The 22,068-nt window shown below is 36.1% G+C and overlaps 1 long non-coding RNA gene across 1 annotated transcript in view; it reads right to left on the bottom strand.

The window, feature by feature from the left end:
- Positions 1-22,068, bottom strand: part of LOC141523185 (uncharacterized) — a 37,266-nt gene that overhangs the window by 11,492 nt on the left and 3,706 nt on the right. Inside the window, exon 2 of the long non-coding RNA XR_012478382.1 lies at positions 923-1,083. This is a non-coding gene — a long non-coding RNA (uncharacterized LOC141523185). The remainder of the gene's footprint in view (positions 1-922; positions 1,084-22,068) is intronic.

Genomic DNA, 22,068 nt, shown 5'->3' with positions numbered 1-22,068 from the left:
CCCAATGCTTTTATCCACTGTACCAGTAGTTTAGTTTACTTTTTTTTTTGATTTGCTGATTCTAGAGGAGGGAGTACAAGACAGACAAACCAATTTTTAAAAATACTTGTTAAGCAGGATGATTTCAGAAAAACCTGGAAAGACTTACATGAACTAATTCCAAGTTAAGTAAAAAGAATCAGAATGTTATCCACAGCAATATTGTTCCATGAAGCAATATTGTTTAATAAAGAATTGAGAATGACTTAGTTATTCTCAGCAAGACAATAATCCAAGAAAATCCCAAGATATTAAGGATGAAGCATACTATTTGCCTCTAGAGAAAGAACTGATATTTAAATACAAGACTTTGAAGCATGCTATTTTTCACTTACTTTCATTCTTTTTCTTTTATTTGATTTCTTGTACAAAATGACTAATATGGAAATGTTTTACATGATTGTATATGTATAAGTTATGTCTGATTGCTCACCAGCTCAGAGAGAGAGAAATAAAATTTGGAACCCAAAACTTTAAAAAAAGTTTTAACAAGGAATGGGGGGAAAGTAAAATATATTTTAATAATAATTGTTACTTAAAAATAAAAAGTCATTTTAAATGACACTGAAGCATACGATTGGCAAGCAACTTGCCAAAAATAATTAACAAACATTTATTTTTTTCTCTCTTTTCCATCTTTCCCCTACATATGGAGAAAAAAAAGAAAAACAAAACTTTTAACAAATATGTATAATCCCATGATAGTTATGTTAAAAAATTTGTCTCATTTTGATTCTTGAATCCATTACATAGCAGTTTTCATCTTCAGCTCTCTAGAATTATGACTGCTCTTTACATCCATTCGAGTTCTTAAGTATTTCCTAGTTGTTTGTCTTTATAATGTTCTGATTACCATATAAATTTTTCTTCAACTTCTGCTTACCTTATTGCATCAATTCACACATGTCTTTCCTGATTTCTCTGAAACCATCCCTTTTGTTGTTTCTTACAAAAGCATATGGCATACCAATATGTGAGTCTACCATAATTGGTTCAGTCATTCTCCAATTGATGGACACCTCCTCAGTTTCCAGTTCACTGCCACTATAAAAAAAAAGCTACCATTATTCTTTTTATACATGGATCCTTTTCTTCTTCCTTTTTTGGGGGAGTATAGGTCTACTATACTACTAGTATAATAGAAATAGAAACTACTATAATACTAGTATAATAGAGTTCCACAGAAACTACTATACTATTAGTATAATAGGGTTCCACAAAATCTTTTTAGCAATGATTCAGGAATTTTCACTTTTTCCTCTAACCGAGGAAGGGGAAGATATTTTATCTGACTTCAGTTCAGCTGAAATTTCCAAATCTCTCTCAAACACCCTACCAGTAAGACAAACTGAGGCTAAGTCTCCCTATGGAAAAGTTATGATCAAAATAATGATAGCACAGGTCTGCTGTCAAGGGCAAAAATGCAGACTGTGTTATCAATAGTATCACTTACCAGTCCTGTTACAATCACTCCTCATTCTCTCTTTAGAGTGAGAAAAACAACCTCTGACCAACACTATTTAATGCGGTAGAAAAACAGTTAGCTTCCAGACAAAGAAGATGTTCACTCAGTCAGACACAGGTGAACTCCAGCTAAAATCAAAAGTAAGGTTAAGTTCACTAAGAAACCCAATGCAAAGCTTTTAAAGCTGCATTCTAATCGTTAGGATTTCTCAAAATTAGGCTGCCCACCTATCATTAACACATATTAGTGTTGCCAATTTCACTCTAATTGTGGGTTTGATTCAACATGTTGCAATCAATTTTATTGATGCATAAGGACGTCGACAATGTATCACACACAGTTTCTCCTAAAAGTTTAGAGATTGGGCTGAAAATGAAAAATTGATGCTCTGGTTTATTACTGATGTTGTTTACTATACTCTCTCTGTGCAATCTACTTTTCCTTAAGTGTCCAGCATTAGGAAATGAGTTATTATTGGTGACCTCTAAGTGAAATTGTAAAGATGTCAGATAACTAGGCAGTTTACTTATACATGAAAAAGAAGAAAGATAATATAGTTTCCTTTCATTCATATTAATCAATCCTTAGATTATTATTAGGCACTAAAGTCCCTTTGGAAGACTATATATTTCTTGCAATTAAGAACAGTTTCTTCCAGAAGAGACTTCAATATTCCTTCAATTCCATTTTGGTTTCTGGGGATATGCCCTGCTAGCTGCTACCTTTCATTTATTTCACATTCTTGAGGTTGCATTGAAATTAGATGATATTCACATGCAGCAGAACTAAGACCTTATTCTTTATCCCAAAGGGGCAAAAACCACTCAAGTAGCCCCTGACCTTCAGGTGGGGCACCCTCTTGATTTATTCTTCAACTGACACAGGATAAGAGGGCTCTTTATGGAACTGAGATCAAGAACCAAAACGTGAAAGAAATGAATATTTATTTTGCAAGACACTTGCCTGGGTTCAGTAGGGGAACTACAAAGAGGTATAAGATTTGATTCCTGCCTACAAAGAATTTATAGAAAAAAAGATGTGAAGGTGAAAAGGTGAAAGTGATTAAAGTATTGCAAGGACAGAACCAAAAGCCTGTTTTTGCAACATAAACCTTCTTGTAGTAAACTACACTGAATAGAAAGGAGATTGTTTGGATACTGGGAGACCATTCATTCATTCATTCATTCATTCTCTCATATCTTGAACAAAATATCTATAATATAGGAAGTTCAATGATTGATATGGTAATTTTAAAAAGCACATAATAATTATAAGTTCCATTGTAGAAAATGACCATTTCTATAGCAAAGGAGAGAATTATTAGCAATATTCCAATTTTTTAAAAGTTTTTGCAAGGCAATGGGGTTAAGTGGTTTGCCCAAGGCCACACAGCTAGGTAATTATTAAGTGTCTGAGGCAGGATTTGAACTCAGGTACTTCTGACTCCAGGGCCAGTGCTCTATCCACTACGCCACCTAGTCACCTACAATATTCCAGTTTAAAGAAATCTACAACAATACTCTATTCTCTTACCAGACAACAACCATAACTGCTTCTGGAAAGGTTTTCAGAGCATGATTGTCCAAGCTTGCCTCCCAGTAGCTCTAGAGATTTTAAAGTAAGATGTTAATAGAATGCTAAGATAGGCAGAGCATTATTCAAAAAAGAAAACAGATGGAGGATGGAGGAAAACTTTATGAGGACTTACAAGCACATGAACTTTCCAGAAAATATCTAGCTCAATAAAAACAATAGAAAAAATATTTAAAATATTATTATTATGGAGGGCAGCTAGGTGGCACAGTGGATAAAGCACAAGTCCTGGAGTCAGGAGTACCTGGGTTCAAATCCAGTCTCAGACACTTAATAATTACCTAGCTGTGTGGCCTTGGGCAAGCCACTTAACCCCACTGCCTAGCAAAAACCTAAAAAAATAAATATTATTATGGGGGACCAGAGCCAAGATGGTAGCATGAAGGCAGGAATTCCCAGAAACTCATTGCTCCCAAAATTCAAAAAGCCATCAAATCATTACTCTAGCCAAAATTTAGAGGAGCGGAACCCACAGAAAGACTGAGTGATACAATTTCCCAGTCCAAGACAACTTAGAAGTTCTGCAGAAAAGGTTTGTTCCACTGGACCGGGGATTAGAAAAAGTTGCAGCTGCAGCTGCAGCCATAGCCACAGCACAGCAAAGCTGGGCCAGGCACCTGGGTCCATGGCAGAAGGGACAGTTTCCAGACCTCTTGGCCCAGGGATGATCAGAGACAGCCCAAAGGAGTGGTGAGAGAACCCTGACTCATTAGAGTGAATGCAGAGCAGATTGCCACCTCAGAACAGCCCTGCTGTGAGAATCTGCAGCAGGAGTCAGTAAAGCTACCCAGCATGTCCAGAGCTCTCAGCCCATAGATGGCAAGGGGATCAGTGGAGACTGCAGAGGTCTCTCTGTTCTCCCTTGGGCAGGACTCTGATGTTTGCCCACACTCAGATCCAGGTTGCAATCTGGGCTCCCACAACACCACCATAGGGGAGCAGGGATCTCCTCACAGCTCCAGGGCAGAGGGGAGGGCCTGAACACAGGCAAGAGAGCAATCAGAGACTTTCATAAGTCCTTGGAGGAAATAAGGTCCCTGTGGATTGCCCCAAACCTGCCCCAAAGCCTTGGAAGTGCAGTAAATCAGTCATAGACTGAGGAAATGAGCAAACAACAGAAAAAGAAGAATCTGACCATAGAAAATTACTTTGGTTCCATGGAGGATCAAAATGCATACTCAGATCATGACAAAAGTGAAGCTTCTGTATCCAAAACCTCCAAGAGAAATAGAAAATGGGTTCAGGCTATGGGTGAACTCAAAAAAGACTTTGAAAAGCAATTAAGGGAAGTAGAGGAAAAATTGGGAGGAGAAATGACAGCAATGCAGATAAATCACAAAAACCAAGTCAGCAGCTTGGTGAAAAAAATGCCAAAAAAATACCAAAGAAAACAACCTATTAAAAACCAGTGTAAGCCAAATGTAAAAAGCAACACAAAAGGAAAATGAGGAAAAGAGTGCCTTAAAAAGCAGAACTGGACAGCTGGAAAGGAGATGAAAAAGCTCTCTGAAGACAATAACTCCTTAAAATGCAGAATGGAACTAAAGGAAGCTGATGATTTTGTGAGAAATCAGGAATAAATAAAGCTATACCAAAAAATCCCAATATGAGAATAAAATGTAAACTATCTCATTGGAAAAACAAGTGACCTTGAAAACAGATCCAGAAAAGATAATTTTTAAATTATTGGGCTACCTGAAAGTCACAACCAGGAAAAGAGACTAGACTTCATTTTTCAAGAAATAATACAGCAAAATTGTCCTGAAATCCTAGAAGCAGTGGGTAAAATAGAAAATCTTCCTTCAAGAGATCCCAAAAGAAAAACTTCCAAGAATATTATAGCCAAACCCCAAAACTCCCAAGTCAAAGAGAAAATGCTAAAAGTTGCCAGAAACAAGCAATTCAATTACCATGACTTTGTAGTCAGAATTACATAGGATCTGGCAGCATCTTCATTAAGGGCTCATAGGGCTTGGAATATGATATTCTGGAAGGCAAAAGATCTTGGTTTACAACCGAGCAAAACTGAACATCCTCTTTCAGGGGAAAAGATGAACTTTCAATGAAACAGGGGACTTTCATATTTTCCTATTGAATCAACCAGAGTTGAACAGAAAGTTTGATCTCCAAGTACAGTACTCAGGGGAACCATAGAGGGGGGTGGACCTAACTATGAGGAACTTAATGATGTTGAACTGCTTGTATTCCTGCATAGGAAGAAGATACTGATTTCATATGAACTTTCTCATTTATAAGAGCTGTTAGAAGGAGCCTATATAGACAAGGCACAGGAAGGAGCTGAATATAATGGTATAATATAGTAACAAGATGGAGTCAATGGGTAATGAAGGAAAGTACTGGGAGAAAGAGAAAGGAGAGGAAGAAGGGGCAAAGATATTTCACATAAGAGTCAAGAAAAATCTTTTGCAATGGAGTGGAATGGGGGAAAGCAAGGGGGGGATGAGTGAGCCTTCATTCTCACCAGAAATGGTTCAGAGAGGAAATAACATACACATTTAATAGGGTATAGAAATCTATCTTACTCTAGAGGAAAATGGGAGGAAAGTGATGGGATAAGGGGGAACGGGGGGGTGGGAAGAGGGGAGTAGGTGTTAGGAGAGGAAAGATTGTGGGAGAGGGTACTCAGATACAACACACTTCTGAACAGGGACAGGATAAAAGGAGAGAGAGAGAGAGAGAGAATGGAGTAGATGAGAGAGAGGAGGAATAGAATGGAAGGAAATACAGCTAATGATAGCAACTATAGGGAAAATATTGAAGCAACTTCTCTGGTGGCTATGATGGGGAAGGCAACTCATCCCAGAGACATCTGAACACAGAATGAAATACACTTTTTCCCCTCTCCCACTATTCTTGAGGTTTCTCATTTTCCTGGGGGGGGGGGGGTTATTATTGCTCACACGACAAGATTATTGTAATAATATAAAATAAATAAACAAAAAAAAGAAAAATATTGTTATGAGGGCAGTTAGGTGGTACAGTGGATAGAGCACCAGTCCTGGAATCAGGAGGACCTGAGTTCAAATTTGACCTCAGACACTCAATAATTACCTAGCTGTGTGATCTTGGGTAAGTCACTTAACCCCATTGCCTTACAAAATAAAAATAAATTTAAAAAAATAAAATATTGTTATGGGGCAGTTAGATATTGTAGGAGATAGAACACCAACCCTGGAGATAAGAAGATCTGAATTCAAATCCAGTCTTCGATACTGAACATTTACTAGTTGTGTGACCCAGGGCAAGTCATTTAATCCCAATAACCTACAAAAAATAAACAAACAAAAAACCCAACAGCACAAAAAATCCTAAAACTAAAACTAAAACTAAACTAAATAAAAATAGGAAATATTCCTATAAATTAGAAAGTATGATAGATTAGATTAGAAATGATAAAGTGGAAAAAGAACAAATGGTAACATCTCAGATACATTTATCTTTGACCACTCAGAATGCAAGCCCTTTCTACTTTTGATGTTGTTCAGTTATTTCTAGCTCTACATGAAACCATTTAGGGTTTTCCTAGCAGACAAAACAAAACAAAGCAAAACTGGAATGATTTGCCCTATCCTTCTCCAATTCATTTTGCAAATAAGGAAACTGAGGCAAATAGGGTTAAGTGACTTGACCAACATCACACATCTAGTAAGTGTCTGAGGTCAGATTTAAACTCCTGAAGATGAATTTTCCTGACTCCAAGCCCAGTGCTCTATCATACCACCTAGCCACTCATTTAAAGCATCATAGGAGATTAGTAGATATTTCTTAATTTGAATTTAATTAAAGATGAACTTTTATAAGAAAAATTCCTTTTGAAATATATATATATATATATATACAGATACATATGAATACACACACACACACACACACACACACATATATATATATATATATATATATATATATATATATATATATATATATATACCTATATATTCATTGTTAACAGCAACCTGATCCAATAGGTATTTATTGATCATTTACTATGGTCTATGATCTCAGCCATGTGCTGGGTGCTACTGGGGAGAAAAAAGAAGAAAGAAGTACTGCTGATTCTTACTTGGCTATCTCTTTTATACATCCTTCCCCCCCCAATTTGAATACCCCTGTCCCAGTTTATAGTTCTATAACTGTAGACTTGTTCTAGAGTCATGGCTGCCTTGTCATAGAATTTCAGAATATTAGAACAAGAAGGAACTTTAGAAACCATTTAGTTTCTTAACTTTTTAAGAATTCTTAACTTAAAGGTTCTTAACTTTGTATGCATCATGGATCCTTTGGGTAGTCAATTGAAGTGTGAATCCCTATATAGAATAATCTTTTAAATACATGATATAAAATACAGAACATTACAAAGGAAATAAATTATCTTAATAAAGTACTCCCCCAATTTTTTTAAACAAGTTCATGGATCCCTGGTTAAGAAGCTCTCATCTTTAAAAAAAAAAAAAAAGAAGCTCTCATCTTCATCAACCTCCATCTTTTTATAGATGAGGAACCTAAGACTCAAAGAATCATAGATTGAAAGTTGAAAATAGAGGTTTTCAAATCCAAATCTCCAAATCCCCTTTATTTTCTAGACACATTTTTTGCCCACATTCACATAGCTAATAAGGATTACAGTCAATACACAAACTGAGATCTGCTGACTCTCTCAAGTAAAGTGTGTTTTCCATTATGACACATTATCTCATCAATTTCTCTATCTGTTTGTTTTTTTATTTTTTTCAAGGCAATGGGTTTAAGTGGCCTGCCCACGGCCACATGGCTAGGTAATTATTAAGTGTCTGAGGTCGGATTTGAACCCAGGTGCTCCTGACTCCAAGACCAGTGCTCTATTCACTGTGCCACCTAGCCGCCCAATTTCTCTATCTCTAATTGCTTCCTGCTCTGGTCTATACTTCATATTATCCTCTTAATACATAATTTGTCAATTTGTCTTCTATTGTTGGTCCTCTACTGTTATTTTAACCTTTTTAAACAATTGTGTGACAATATTTACATCTTAGAAACCAAAATATATTGGAAGCTCCTTAAATAGAGGAACTGAGTCTCATAGTCTTCTAAAGCCTTTATAGCATCTGAGCTTATATATAGTATGTATTTAGTAAATATTTATTGACTTTATTTGAATATACAGTCCTGCCTGGAGGATAAGATATACACAGCAAAAAGAAATAAATGAAAGATTCTTCTTCCCCCAAAACAATATGGAAGTTCCTGATTCCTTTTCCTTCCATTTCTACAAGTCCCACAGAGTCTCTGCCATCTTGGCATCTTGTCCAACTTGGCATCTGTTGCCATCTTAGCAACAGAAAACCAAATTTGACAGGCTCCTTAGAGAAGATTCTTAAGGAGACTACTTAATCCTCAGTTGCCTAGGGGTGCAGATATAGGCAAGATAGTCCTGCTCATGCTAAGTAGTTCATTTCTATGTGAGGTATTGACATTTTGTAGTATGACCTTTGCACTAGATTCTTTTCTCCACCTGTTTGAATATTAATCTTTGAAGATAACACCAGATGACTTCTGGAGATCTATGTCATTGCTTTATATTTATACTATTACCTATTATTCTTGCACAATCTATGTAGAGTCTCAAAAGAATTGGTCTATTCCCCTAGGAACTGAATTCTTTCTTTTTTTTAATTATGAATCATTACTTTTTCTCTACCTCACCCTATCACACCCTGAAAATAAAACAAAACAAAACAAATAAATAAATAAGTGAAACAAATGTCTATATCAGCCATATCCAAAAATTATCTTCTTTCAGCATTTAATCTATAACCTCTCTATGAGAAGTTAGGTAGCATTCTATATCTTCAGTTCTCTGGATTTAAGATTAACCATTGCATTGATCAAGAGCTCTTGTCTTTCAAAATTACATTATATAATACATAAATTACATATTTATGATGTTGATTTTATGGCATTTTTACTAGACAATTTGTTATCCTCATTTTGTTCACTTAACTCTGCATCATTTCATAAAAGTCTTCCCAGAATTCTCTGAAACCACCTCTCTTCATTTCTTTCAGTACATTAGTATCCTATTAAATTCATATGATATAATCTGTTCAGTCATTCCCAAATCTATAGATACCTAGATAATAGTTGTCCTTTGATTTCGAAGGACATGGTCTAATTTGATTAAAAAAAAACCAGGACTATTGGTGATGATCTGGATGCTGTGGGAATCTCTTGATCTTTAAATGGGTTTTTCTTCCTCCCATATCAGATTTAGCATGCAGAGTCAGAGATTATTCCTCCCCCCGCTTCCATTCCATTTGGATCAAATCATCATTCTACTGTGATGGAATTGCATTTGTCTCATTTCCAACTCAATTTTTACTATTTCTCCTGAGAGTCGACTTCCCCAATGGTGACTTTTTGTCTGGTGTCACCACTCCTTATGCCTCTTAGATGCTTGAGTTTCCTAGATCTACTAATGGTCTGAATGATATAAGTAAAAGTGGAACCTGAAGATGAAGTTTAGACACAGTTGAGTTTTGTGCTTCAATTATAACATGTCTGCATTCAGTTGAAGCATCTCTCCTTCAATGACTGCATTAATCTTAAGTAAATAAATGACTTTTGCCTGAAAATATCTAGTCTACTTCCCAGACTAGGAGCTCCCTGAGGGAAAGAAGCTGTTTTCCCATCCATTTTGAGGTTTCCTGAAGGAAGAAGTTATGTCTTCCTCTTCACACTGGGGAGACCCAAAAGATAGGAATCCTCTGTGCTCTACAGGCCAGGGTTACCTAAAGATAGAATCCTTGACTCTCCTCTGAAACTAGGACCTCAACATCATGTTCTCAGGTATCAAATCCATGTCTATTCTCCTTTTACTATTGTTATCTGTCACTTACAAGTGACAGGTTTCTTTTTTCTTTTTTCTTTTTTTTAGTTTTTCATATAGGATCTATATAGGGTTAATGTTCTTAAAGGGTATCATAGTGCATAGAGTTCTGGATCTGGAGTCAAGAAATCTCATCTTTCAAAGTTCAAATCCAGCCTCAGACACTTACTAGCTGAATGACTCTGAGCAAGTCTCTTAACCTTGTTTGCCTTAATTTCCTCATCTGTAAAATGAGCTGGAGGAAATGGCAAACTATTCCAGTATCTTTTCCCAAGAAACCTCCAAATGTGGTCATTATTGATGTAACTGAAAAATGATTGAACAATTTTTCTTAACCCTCCAATAAGAATATAATATAAATTAATGAGGATGTCCATGTTACATTCTAGATGCACACTATATGAAGTATTTGTCTAAATATCTGAATAAACAGGTTATATTAAACAGGTTATATTAATATCTAGGTAGGAAATTACTGGTACTTTTCTTTAATGATTAAAATATCACACATTGAATGTTAAAAGAGTGTATGAAAAATTTTGGAACATGTGGCAAAGAAAAACTTTCCTGCATTTGTATTTAATTTAAATCTTGCTATAGGAGATCCTGTCATGAAATATAAACATAACCTCTCATACAATGACTCATTTATGACTGCTACCTAAGAAATATCCTTGAAGGGGGTCTGTGGGGTGGTGGTAGAATATGTGCAATGTACAGTAGTGAGTCTGTGTGTTTAATGACTGAGGGTGAGGGGCTGGGGGTAGACAGGTCAAAGAATCATGCAGGATTTCATTGAAGATGAGAGCCTCGCAAACTCCAACTATATTTTTTAACTGTGTAATAAAAAAAATCATTGAAGCTGGGAATGGGGTTGTGTGTGTGTATGTGTGTATACATATACATATATATATATGTATATGTATACACACACACATACAGAGAGAGAGAGAGAGAGAGAGATGGGAGATTTTGATGGAAGAACCATGTCATCCACTTTTCCGAAATGAAAAACAAATTTCATATTTCATATTTCCCATTTATTCTTATTTTTTCTAATGTATTTCCTCCATTAAAGAAAAACAGCACTTAGCCATTGTTTGAAAATTTTTTCCCAAAGCAGAGAACGTTTTACCACTGGGAAACTATAAAGATGATCAGACCTTACAGAATTCCTTCAGAGCATTTTTCAAAGACCTATTTAATTGTTTAGTCATGTCTTACTCTATCAACCCATTTAGGATTTTCTTGGCAAAGATAATAGAATGGTTTGCCATTTCATTCTCCAGTTTATTTTACAGATGAGAAAACTGAAGCAAACAAGTGATTTGTCCAGGGTCATAGAACTAGTAAGAGTCTGAGTCTGGACTTGAACTCAGGAATATGAGTCTTCCTGACTAGACCCAGTGCTCTATCCACTGAGTCACTGTGAAGTTAGCCTAAGGTGACATTTGTGAAATTAATTACAACAGAAGTTTCTTGAGGGTTCAAAACTTTCTATCCTTATGAATGACTCATAATGTCCTCAGTAAAATTCACCTGGAAAGAGAGATCAGGATCTGTCCCTTACATGAACAAAGGAGTTAGAAATGTTGGAAATAGCACATCATATAGGCTATAGATGGGTAGATGGGCTAGTTACCAAAAAAATTGTTTTGGATTTCATGGAATCCAGATTAAGAAATCAAATCCTCTCTTATAATAGATGAGGAAACTGAGGCACAGAAATTTCAATAGCTTGCCCAAGGTCATACACTATACAGAGCGAGCATAATTACAGATATATCTATTTAAATAATATCCTCTATGCATATACACATGGAGCCTTCAATAGAAGGCAGGGTCTGCTTCTTTTTTGCCTTGGTATCACCAGTTCAAGTCCTGGTACATAGTAAGTACTTAACTCTTGTTGATTAATTGTTGATTGCTATCTCACAGAAATACTGTAGGGAAACAATGAGATATCAATGACAGCTATTTTAGTTTTTTAGGAACTATGTTATAGAAAGTAAAAAGAGTAATAATATTTTATTCTTTTGTACACAATGATTTTTATTTGGAGGAAAAAATCCTATTTGTCATATGATTGGTAGTGAAAGCCAGTCTTCCTGACTATACATTTTCTTTAAAGGTTAAATGTAACTAGATGGTTCAGCTTGGAGACAGAAAGATCTGAATTTAAAATCCAGTCTCAGACATTTAATAGCTGTGTGATTTGGACAAGTCACTTAGCTCTGCCTCAGTTTCTTCAATTATAAATAGAGATTACAATAGCACCTCCCTCCCAGGGTTGTTGTGAAGATCAAATAATATTTACAACACAGTTAATAGTTTCTGGAGCATGACAGGTGCTTAATAGCTATTTGTTTACTCTCTTCCTGTAAATTATAATGATTACCTTTCCATCAAAGTCCTACTGAAAAATCCCAATATAGTAGAGAGATGTCCCAACATTCTCAAAGATCAGTGCAATGGCAGTTCCTAACCAAATGAAAAGGCTTCAGGCATGTCTCTCACTGAGGATTGGCCCAGGATCATTAGCAGTGGATTGATCACCTGATGATTAATTGTTTGGCTATCACAGTTTATGAAACCATCTACTATAAATGTATGACAGTCTGAATTTGTAGAGGGATTCAGTCTGACTCCTGAGGTGGACTAGATGTCTTCTGAGGTTCCTTCTAGTTCTAGAGCTATTAGTCTATATGAGTGGAGGGATTGAGAAGAAGCCACTAAAAGGCCAGCTTGATAAGATCAAGGATTGTTTGCCATTTGTGTTTTCCTAACCCCTTAATATCCAACACTTTCTACATATGCTGCTTGAAATCCTGGCACAAACCTGACTTCAGACACTCCCTGAGCAACCTTGGGCAAGCATCTAAATTCTTACACCTGTTAACTTCCTCTTTTGAAAAATGGCCACAAAAGATCAGTGCAGTGGCAGTTCCTAACCAAATGAAAAGGCTTCAATTCTATGCCTGGAAAAGCCACTGCCACTGAAGCGCTTTTCAAACCTCCAAATCAGACAGGAATGGACATTATTGTAAGAGATAGGTGAAACACATTGAGGAAATGATTAATATATGAACTAGTAAGAAAACTCTCCCCCCTCAAAACTACACCAAATGCTCTGCTAGGTATGAATGAAATTTCTAGTTCTAAGGAGGGAATAGATAATGGAATTGCTCATGGTTTGGGCTCTATTGTTCCAAAAGATTTGCATTTTTGGCTTCCATTAGGAGCTGGGATTTGTGTCATTTGCTTTGCTCCACATATTTCTTAATAGTTTCAAGGAGGCTAAACTAATTGCTAGGAACCTCCAGGTGGCTATAGCAGGTCTTCTTGGCAACACCAAAGGACCACTCAGAATATTCCTATCCTTTCTCACTTTCATCCCCCCCTTTTCAAAAACCAATCCACTGGCAAGAAAAAGGCAAATGTAGGCATTAGAGAGGACAAATGAAGATCTCATCAATGCAGCTGAACAAGACAGCAGGAACAGACGAACAGTATTCCCTGAAGAATGTCACAGTCATCCTGACTCTAATAATCTGATTTGAAGGATAAGGTCTCGTGAATTAAGAACATACTCCTAAGGTTTTGGGGTATTTTTTGCCAATTTCCCACTTTCTCTGAAAGCTCAAGAACAGCTTCCCATCTTTTTTTTGTTCAATTAGAAAATCAAACACATTTTAAAGTTATATTCAATACGCCAGAGAGTTGCAAGCTAGGGAATAGCAATTACATTTCTCTGGAGGCAATGAGAGACCAGAACCTGTGGCTTTCTGGCATCTGGCTGCAAACTTCTAAATCCTGAATCTTTTGTAAAGGGAAAAGCCCAGTCAGAAGAGAAAGGCAACACAGCACTGCCAGAAGTTCCTCAGAAATGAAGAGACAAAACCAGTTTTTACTGAATTAAAATAGATTTCATTGCAAGTCAAAAGGAAGGGCAGGCCTAATCCTAGAAGAAGACGGAGCAAGAACATGAAGTGATTAAAAGACAACAAATTAGGCACCTGCCCCAATTACTAGAATTCCCACCATGGGATCCATTGGCTTAAGGCATTCTTTTTTTTTTTTTTTTGCAAGGCAATAGGGTTAAGTGGCTTGCCCAAGGCCACAACAGCTAGGTAATTATTAAGTGTCTGAGGCCGGATTTGAACTCAGGTACTCCTGACTCCAGGACCGGTGCTCTATCTACTATGCCACCTAGCCGCCCTGGCTTAAGGCATTCTTAAAGTCATTAATGCAATTTATATAGGTTGTCTATTCAGTCAGTTGATCAACACACATTTCTTAAGCCAAGGAAATTCTCTGCCAAGCACAGCACTTGCTAAACCCTGGACCTATAAAAACAGAAACTCGGACCCTCTTCTCAAAAAGTATATGGTTTAATGGGGAAACGACATATAACTAGGATCATACAAGATATAGAGAGAATAGATGGAAGATGATCTGAAGTGGGGAAGATTTTGGCAGCTGGGCAGACCTGGAAAGGCTTCCTGCAGAAGTTGAACTTTGAGCATGTTTTGAACAAAGTCAAAAAAATAAGAGATGAAAGTGAAGGGTAAGAGTATTTTCAGGGCTGATCAGGGGGGAAAGCATAACCTAGCATTCAAAAGGAGAACTAGGTGGCATCATAATACAAAGAGCACTGGGTCTGGAGTCTGAAGTCTGAAGACAACTCTCAGTTTCCTCAGTTGGAAAGGAAATGACAAACCACTCCAGTATCTGCCAAGAAAAACCCCAAACTGGGGACAGGAAAGGTCAAACATGACTGAAAAATGACTGAACAACATCATGAAAATCAAAATGTTCAAATTAAACTCACCCCCCCCCCCAATATCAACTGCTTTTTCCTGACTTTTCTATTTCTATCCATGATCCCATTCTAGTCACCCATGCTTCCAACTCCAGAGTGATCATTGACTCCTAAAACTGTATGTAAAACTAGAAGTGATCTTTATAAGGGCATTCAGTTTAATTCCCTCATTTCATAAATTAAAAACCCTGGCTCACAAAGAAGCTCTGTGACTTGTTTCAGGTCCCATAAGCCAGTGTCTGAGGTGAGATTTGAACCCAACCATATTTTTTACTCTGGGTCTAAATCTCTCCACTTTTCAATGTGCCCCTTTCTTTCAACTTTCACTTCAAATTCATGCTATGCATGGAAGTAGTTTTGTTGTCATGTTCACTTTTAAAAAAATCTCCTTTACCTGTTCTCTTCTACCACCTCATCTCAGATCTCCTTTACCAACATGTGTCTAGACTTCTGCAATGGAACCCTAACTTATCCCTTTGTCTTCCAGTCCCTCCCTTCTAGTCCTTCCTTTAGTCTACTTCCAGATGGAATTTCTCTAAGCATAGATTGATTCATTTCACTCCTCAGCACAAAAAATCCTTCATTGCTTCCCTGTTGTTTACCATATAAAGACCATACTCAGTCTAGTATCTGGGGAACTCCAGGACTACTTTCAGCCTTCTCTTAATACAGTATTCCTGTCCACATATTCTATGCTTCCTTCAATTTGGACACATTGCTCTCCTTGAATCTAAAACTTTTCTCATTATTTTTATTTCCTCACATTGTTACCTACACTAGAAATACTGTTTCTTTCCCACAACACACATACCCAGAACCCACCTCTCAAGAAACCTCCCCTGATTCTTGTCCAACCCCTCACATTGGAAAACAAATTGTCCTTTCACACAGAACTTTATACTTTTCATGTTATCTTTCTTTAGTCTATGCTTCCCTATTACTCATATTTATTGTATAAAACAGCATAATTGTTGCATATGTCATACCCTCTCTATTAGCTTGAGAATTTCTTGAGATTAAGGATATTGATTATTTTTGCATCTTTCCCAGCCTAGAAAAATTCTTTATTGATAACAAGTATTTTGTGCATTGTAAAATGTGTAAATTTAGAGACATTTTCACTCCAAATGTTCATATGAACTATTTGTGCCCAAACTTTCTTATTAATCTCATTAGCCACATTTGGACACATTGTACCCTGATTGAAACATAGTGTTGTCATTTTGGTCCTTTTTGAGAATGAAGGAACAACTAACAACCAACAAGTATTTAAATACTGATTGTAGAATTAATGAACCAATGAACACAGGATGGCCTGATTTGATGGGAAGGAGAGAAGAGGAAGGTTTAGAAATGGTTCTAGAGAGAAAAACTAAGTGGGTCAGAGGGAGGGGGCACTTTGAAGCCAATGGCCAGCCTGATGGCATTTGATGTTGGTGGAAGAGTGCCAAAGAGTACTCAAGGTCCCTAAAGAAGAGGTGAGAAGTCAGAAGAGCAAAATTAGATATTTTGCCTCTGACTGGTTCCACAAGAAAGTATTATTACTTTGAGATAACAGGAAGAAAAACCTAAACAAAGTTTTGTGATAGATGCCATAAATATCTTGGTCTAAAAGAAATGAGTAAGCAGGGGAATAGCAGGAGTATTGAGAGTTTCCAGAGTAATGGAGGCAGAAGTACATAAACTAGGAGTAGCATGAAAGCCATGGAGAGAATTATAAAGTGAAAATTTCTAAGTAGTGGAAGTTCCTGAACTTCAGCTTCCTAAAAACATGTCAAGGTTCCCTAAATATCAGCCTCCTATTTAGATGAGGTAATATTTCTTGGGCAGCAGGACAAAAGCATGCAGCTTTCTAAATAGAATAAGAAGTGGCAGCCTAAAGGGTTCCTTCTTAACATCCACAAGTTAAAGAGGTCTAGAATCCATCTTTCTTCACAAAGTAACACTTGCAGAAATCAAAGTGAAGTGAAATCAGTACCTGCAGATTCAAGAATTGGAATACAAAGTTCTTGATCTTGAAACTGATTCAAGAGGGAATGATCCTCTAGATGCCAACCTTAGGACTTTTCCTTTACTTACTTCCCCCTTCTACTATGCTGCTCAGGCCCATATGTCTACAAAATGAGCAGTGTTTGTGAACCAGGAATTAATGATTTCCAAGAGTTTGGAGTCCTCAGGTAGAGCCATCTAAGGAATATAAAAATATAATATATATTATATAAAACATGTATAGCATAATATAATAAATAATATATATAAATACTGTTTCCAGGAGCAGAGATGATGGGTAAAATACCTCCCTGTCATGGAAATGGCTCTGCATAAAAGCTAGTCTTCATGATTTTACTGCATTTATTAAATGGCCTTTATTGTTTTTGTTAAAAGAAGTCAATTAATCACTGAAAGTGTAATCTGACAGTAATTAATAATCAGAGATGGCAAAATATCCAATAAAAGCTCAGGAAATGCACTCAGACAATAAAGGATGAATCTTGTTTTGCAGCTGCCATTGACAAAGAAGTCAATGATTCAGGAACCCATCCCTATTTACAACTTAGTTACAGAAAAAGACTTGGCAGAAAAAGAAGAGTGAGAAAATAGTTATATTCACTGTGGCTTGCTTTGAGTTTGTATTTCTAAACTAACCACAGTATATCCCTTGGGCAAACACACAGAATATTAGTTGGAAAGGGAAATGGCAAAGCCTTTTACAGTTATTAATGGAATACTCATAGAGCACTGCCTTGAATCACAAACCATGGAAGACTCCAAAAAGTCACACAGTCGATCTACAGGCTTGTTTTAGTTTAGGTACGAACTATTTACAGATGATTGGGGAAGCTGAGAGAAGGATGTCTTTGTCAAATAAGAACTCTGCTTTATGGTAATTTTATACATGGATTAAGAAAATTCCCATTACCCCTCCCCCAAAAAATGTATAATTGTTTAAAATAGTGATGCAAGTTCCCTATATGTCAAAGGTTTTTATCTTATCTGATTTCTCTAGAATCATTAAAAAAATGTTCCAGAAACATGCAGACTTGAAGGCTGCATTAGAAGGCCCACCAGTCCATCCTCCCAGACAATTCTAGAATCCTCTCTACAATTTTCCTAACAGTTTATCATCAAACTTCAATTGGGATACTTCCAATGATGGAGGGGGGTGGGAGTGGTGAAGCTCATCACCTGACAATGCAGCCCAATGTAGAATTTCACCCATTGGTACTAGTTCTACCCTCTGAAATTGCCCATTACTAAACATCTCTAATCTCTTTTCCTCATGATGACTATTCAACCATTTGAAGACAGCTATCTTCATGTCTTCTACAAACTAGACTACTGCAGTTTCTTAACTTTTTTTACATGACATGTTTGTCAGATTTTTCACTATCCTGGCTATTTGAGTTATTATTTGGTTAATCTGGTTCTTATTTGAGTGATCTAATTTGAAATTGTTCCTTTCAAATATGTTGCCTAGAATTGGACATAATAATCCAGATATAATCTGATATAATAACAAAACTATTATTTTTTTTCATATGTACACTAGGTTTCTCTTAATACCATCTAAAATTGCTTTTTTAGTTGTCACATCACACAGTAAACTCAAATTTAACTCATCATCAATTAAAACTTCCATGTCTCTGTCATGTGAATTGCTTTTATGACTGATCTCCTCCATTCTGTATTTGTATAACTATTATTGTTCTTTTATATAAATGCAAGTCTTTACATTTATCCTTATACTTTATCTTTCTAATTTTCTTGCTTTTTCTTGCCTTTCTAGTTTTCTATCATCCCTTCAAGTTGACAGCTTCTTTTGAATTTTGATTCTTTCAGTCAATATATTAATTTTCCTATTCAGATTTATGTCAGCTACAGATTTCATAATCCTGCTTTCCGAATCTTCATGGAAGTCATTGATGTGAACATTAAACAGGAGATGGTCAAGTACACCATTTTATGACATTCCAATAGAGATGTCCTTATAGACTGATATTGGTCCATTAATCAACCTCTTTATTTTTTTTAATTAACTGAAAATCAACATTACTATCATCTATCTAATTTGCATTGTTCTTGGGGGCGGCTAGGTGGTGCAGTGGATAGATCACCGGCCTTGGAGTCAGGAGTACCTGGGTTCAAATCCGACCTCAGACACTTAATAATTACCTAGCCTAAAATTTTGTCGTCAACTTCTACTGTCTGTACTCTACCTTTTTCTATTTTTGGAAAATCAGAACATTTTGCCCATTTCCTGTCCTCTGACACCTTCTTCATTTTCCAAAATTTCTCAAACATTACTGACATCAGATCTGTTTAATTATGTAAATTATATTAAACCAGCTGGAATCTTTCTTATTCCCTTTTCACCTACATTGAGATTCAATTTTCTCTCAAAATATTTTTCCTAATATTTCCAGTTATACTCTCATTTTCTTTCAAAAAAAGACATAAAGAAAATCAAGTTGAGTGGTCCTATTCTTTTCTCTATCACCTATTAACTTTGTGTCATCTCTGTCAAAGAATGAATCTATCCCTTCTTTATAGTTAACTTGAAGCTTAAAAAGCTCTTGTCTTTCATTTAGGAATAAAATATTTCTGCCACTATTCTTATGTTTGTCTATTTATAATTATCTTTGGTTATATGTTTTACTTCCATCTCTTTCCATGCCTTTTTAAAATATCACATAACCTTCAGGCACCTGCACATAATAATTACTTTCTACCAAATTTTGTACATTAGTGATAAAAACCTTAACGCTATTATAGGACAAACATATATAAACCACTCATGGTGATTGATAGCCCCAACTTTTCAGTATCTGCATGCTTGATCAAGGGGTCTTTCCCAAGGTTGTTAGTATTATTCAGAACCATTTATATCTGGTTAAGCTACTATTCAGGTAAGGTTAGAGAGATAAAACTAGGGTTCAGGATCACTGGCCTCAATATCTTTTCAAGTTCAGTTTTAGTGACTTAGAAGAAGTCTTGAAACAAATTATAGAGGATTTTGAGGTAGAACAAATTATGGCAGTGAATGTGTGAATGTACAGTTACCATAAGAAATGGCATATTTATGAGGTACTGACATGTTTATGAAACACATTCCTTTAAGTACTGGTTAGACCATGAATTTCCCAAGATTTTTAGCCATTTTCTAGAAATTTGGTCAATATATCTATGATTAAGATGGCAGGGTCATCCTCACATGTTTACCACTGGTCATTTCCATTGCTACCATCTAAGGAATTAAAAGGAGCTCTCTTTAAATTTAGATTGGCCTTGAGAACTCAACCTTGCCCTTCATTTCTCTTCAATACCCAACTAAATCTTAGGGCATCCAAATCATCATCCTCTCATCCATCTGTTTGGAAGTCAAGAACAACTTCACTACAATGTGAGAAATATTAGAGTGTAAACTATTTAAATGTAGATAAATTATAGCTATAAGCAAAAGTACAGTACAATTTAATGCATATCTTGCTTACGTCCCTAGTTTTACCTTTGCTCCCTCAAACCAAACCAGCTATCTTTTAATGACTAGTCCTTGAATATAGAATTGGTCTTTTGTGATAGGATTTCAGAGACACTGGGATGATTAACTGCTCCTTCCAAAAAATATCTCCCAGACAATGCCTAAAATCTCATCTTTTGAGCTTTCAACATTCATCTTAAGGATTTAAATGCTGTTAAACAGTGAATAGTTTTTCATAGGATAACATGCAAACTATTATCATTTGTACCTTTGAATTTCAGAGTTTTTCCTAAAACTTTATTTTTGACAGAGACAAACAAGAATAGAATCTACTATAATAATCACTTATTATCTGAAAAGGATAACAGGAAGGAAGGGTAGTTGATTGTGTCCAGAACCAAAGTGTGTCTTTTTTTTCCCCTTGTAAAAAAGGAAAATACACACACACACACACACACACACACACACACACACACACACATTTATATTTCTGATTAAAAGTTCATCTGAACTTTATAACCTTTTCTCATTTGGAGTGGAGGTAATCCACAACTAAAAGATAACTAAGTTAAATTCCCTACTATATCACCATTTTGCACTCTGTAAACAGTCTACATGTGGTCTACAAGAGATCAGTCAAGACTGAATCTAAATATAGAAATTGCAATTTATATGAATGTATCCTTTCCATTGATGGAACTAGGGGAAAGAAGAAGAGTGCTTAATTAGAATGCAAATTAGAAAAAGATGTACACAGTGCAGGCAGCTAGGTAGCTCAGTGCATAAAGTGCTAGGCCTAGAGTCAGGAAGACTCTCATCTTCCTGAGTTCAAATCTGATCTCAGACACTAACTTTGTGACCCTGGATAAGTCATTTAATCCCATTTGCCTCAGTTTCCTCATCTATTGAATGAGCTGGAGAAGGAAATGGCAAACCACTCCAGTATCTCTGTCAAGAACGTCCCAAATCCCAAAAGTATAAAGCATATTATTTTAGTGAAAATAGGGACTTTACTTCTAGCGATGCTCCCAGTTTCCCTCAAAAAGAAGCTACTAGATTCTATAGGGGGAAAAAAGAATGCTGCATTTTGCCATCAGAGTATCTGTATTACAATCCCAGCTCTGCCAGAAGTTGTAACCTTGAGCAAGGCTTCTTTATCCCAATTTCTTCATCTATAAAATGAACCTATTGGATACAATGACCTCTGAGGTTCCTTCCAGTGCTAAACCTATGATCCTATGACCTGAAAGCATAGCTCAGGTGCCATTTTTTTAGACAAGCTCTTCCTGATACTTCCAGGTATTAATAAACTATCTCTCAAAATCACTCTGTAGTGCTCTGTGTGTGCTAAGGCATCTCCCATGCCCCCTGACCATCCTGCTATTCTTTTGTCTTTTGTCAGACTTTTTTTGGGTTGTGTCCTATCATTAGATTTTTCAGAATGCACATTTTCAACTCTTATATAAACAGATGAATAGTCTGTCATAGTGGATAAAGGCTAACTTTGAAGTTAGAAAGATCTGATTTCAATTTCCAACTCTGAAAACACTAGTTTTAAGACTAGAAGTATGGCAATCAACCTTTCAGTGCCCCACAAGAAACTTTCTAATACTACAAGTAAAAAAATGAATAATCCAAACTGATGATAGAGCTTCTAGATTAGGTATTCCCTCCCATCTGCAATGATTAAAAAAATGAATAGCTAGATAAATGAACGAACTCTCTTTTGGCTATAGCAGAAAGGGGAATGATTGTAATAAATATATAAATGGAGTGGGGAGCCA

This window comes from Macrotis lagotis, chromosome 1 (assembly GCF_037893015.1).
Source record: "Macrotis lagotis isolate mMagLag1 chromosome 1, bilby.v1.9.chrom.fasta, whole genome shotgun sequence".
NCBI classification, from domain to species: domain Eukaryota; kingdom Metazoa; phylum Chordata; class Mammalia; order Peramelemorphia; family Peramelidae; genus Macrotis; species Macrotis lagotis.
This window is presented reverse-complemented; position numbering and strand designations above follow the sequence as displayed.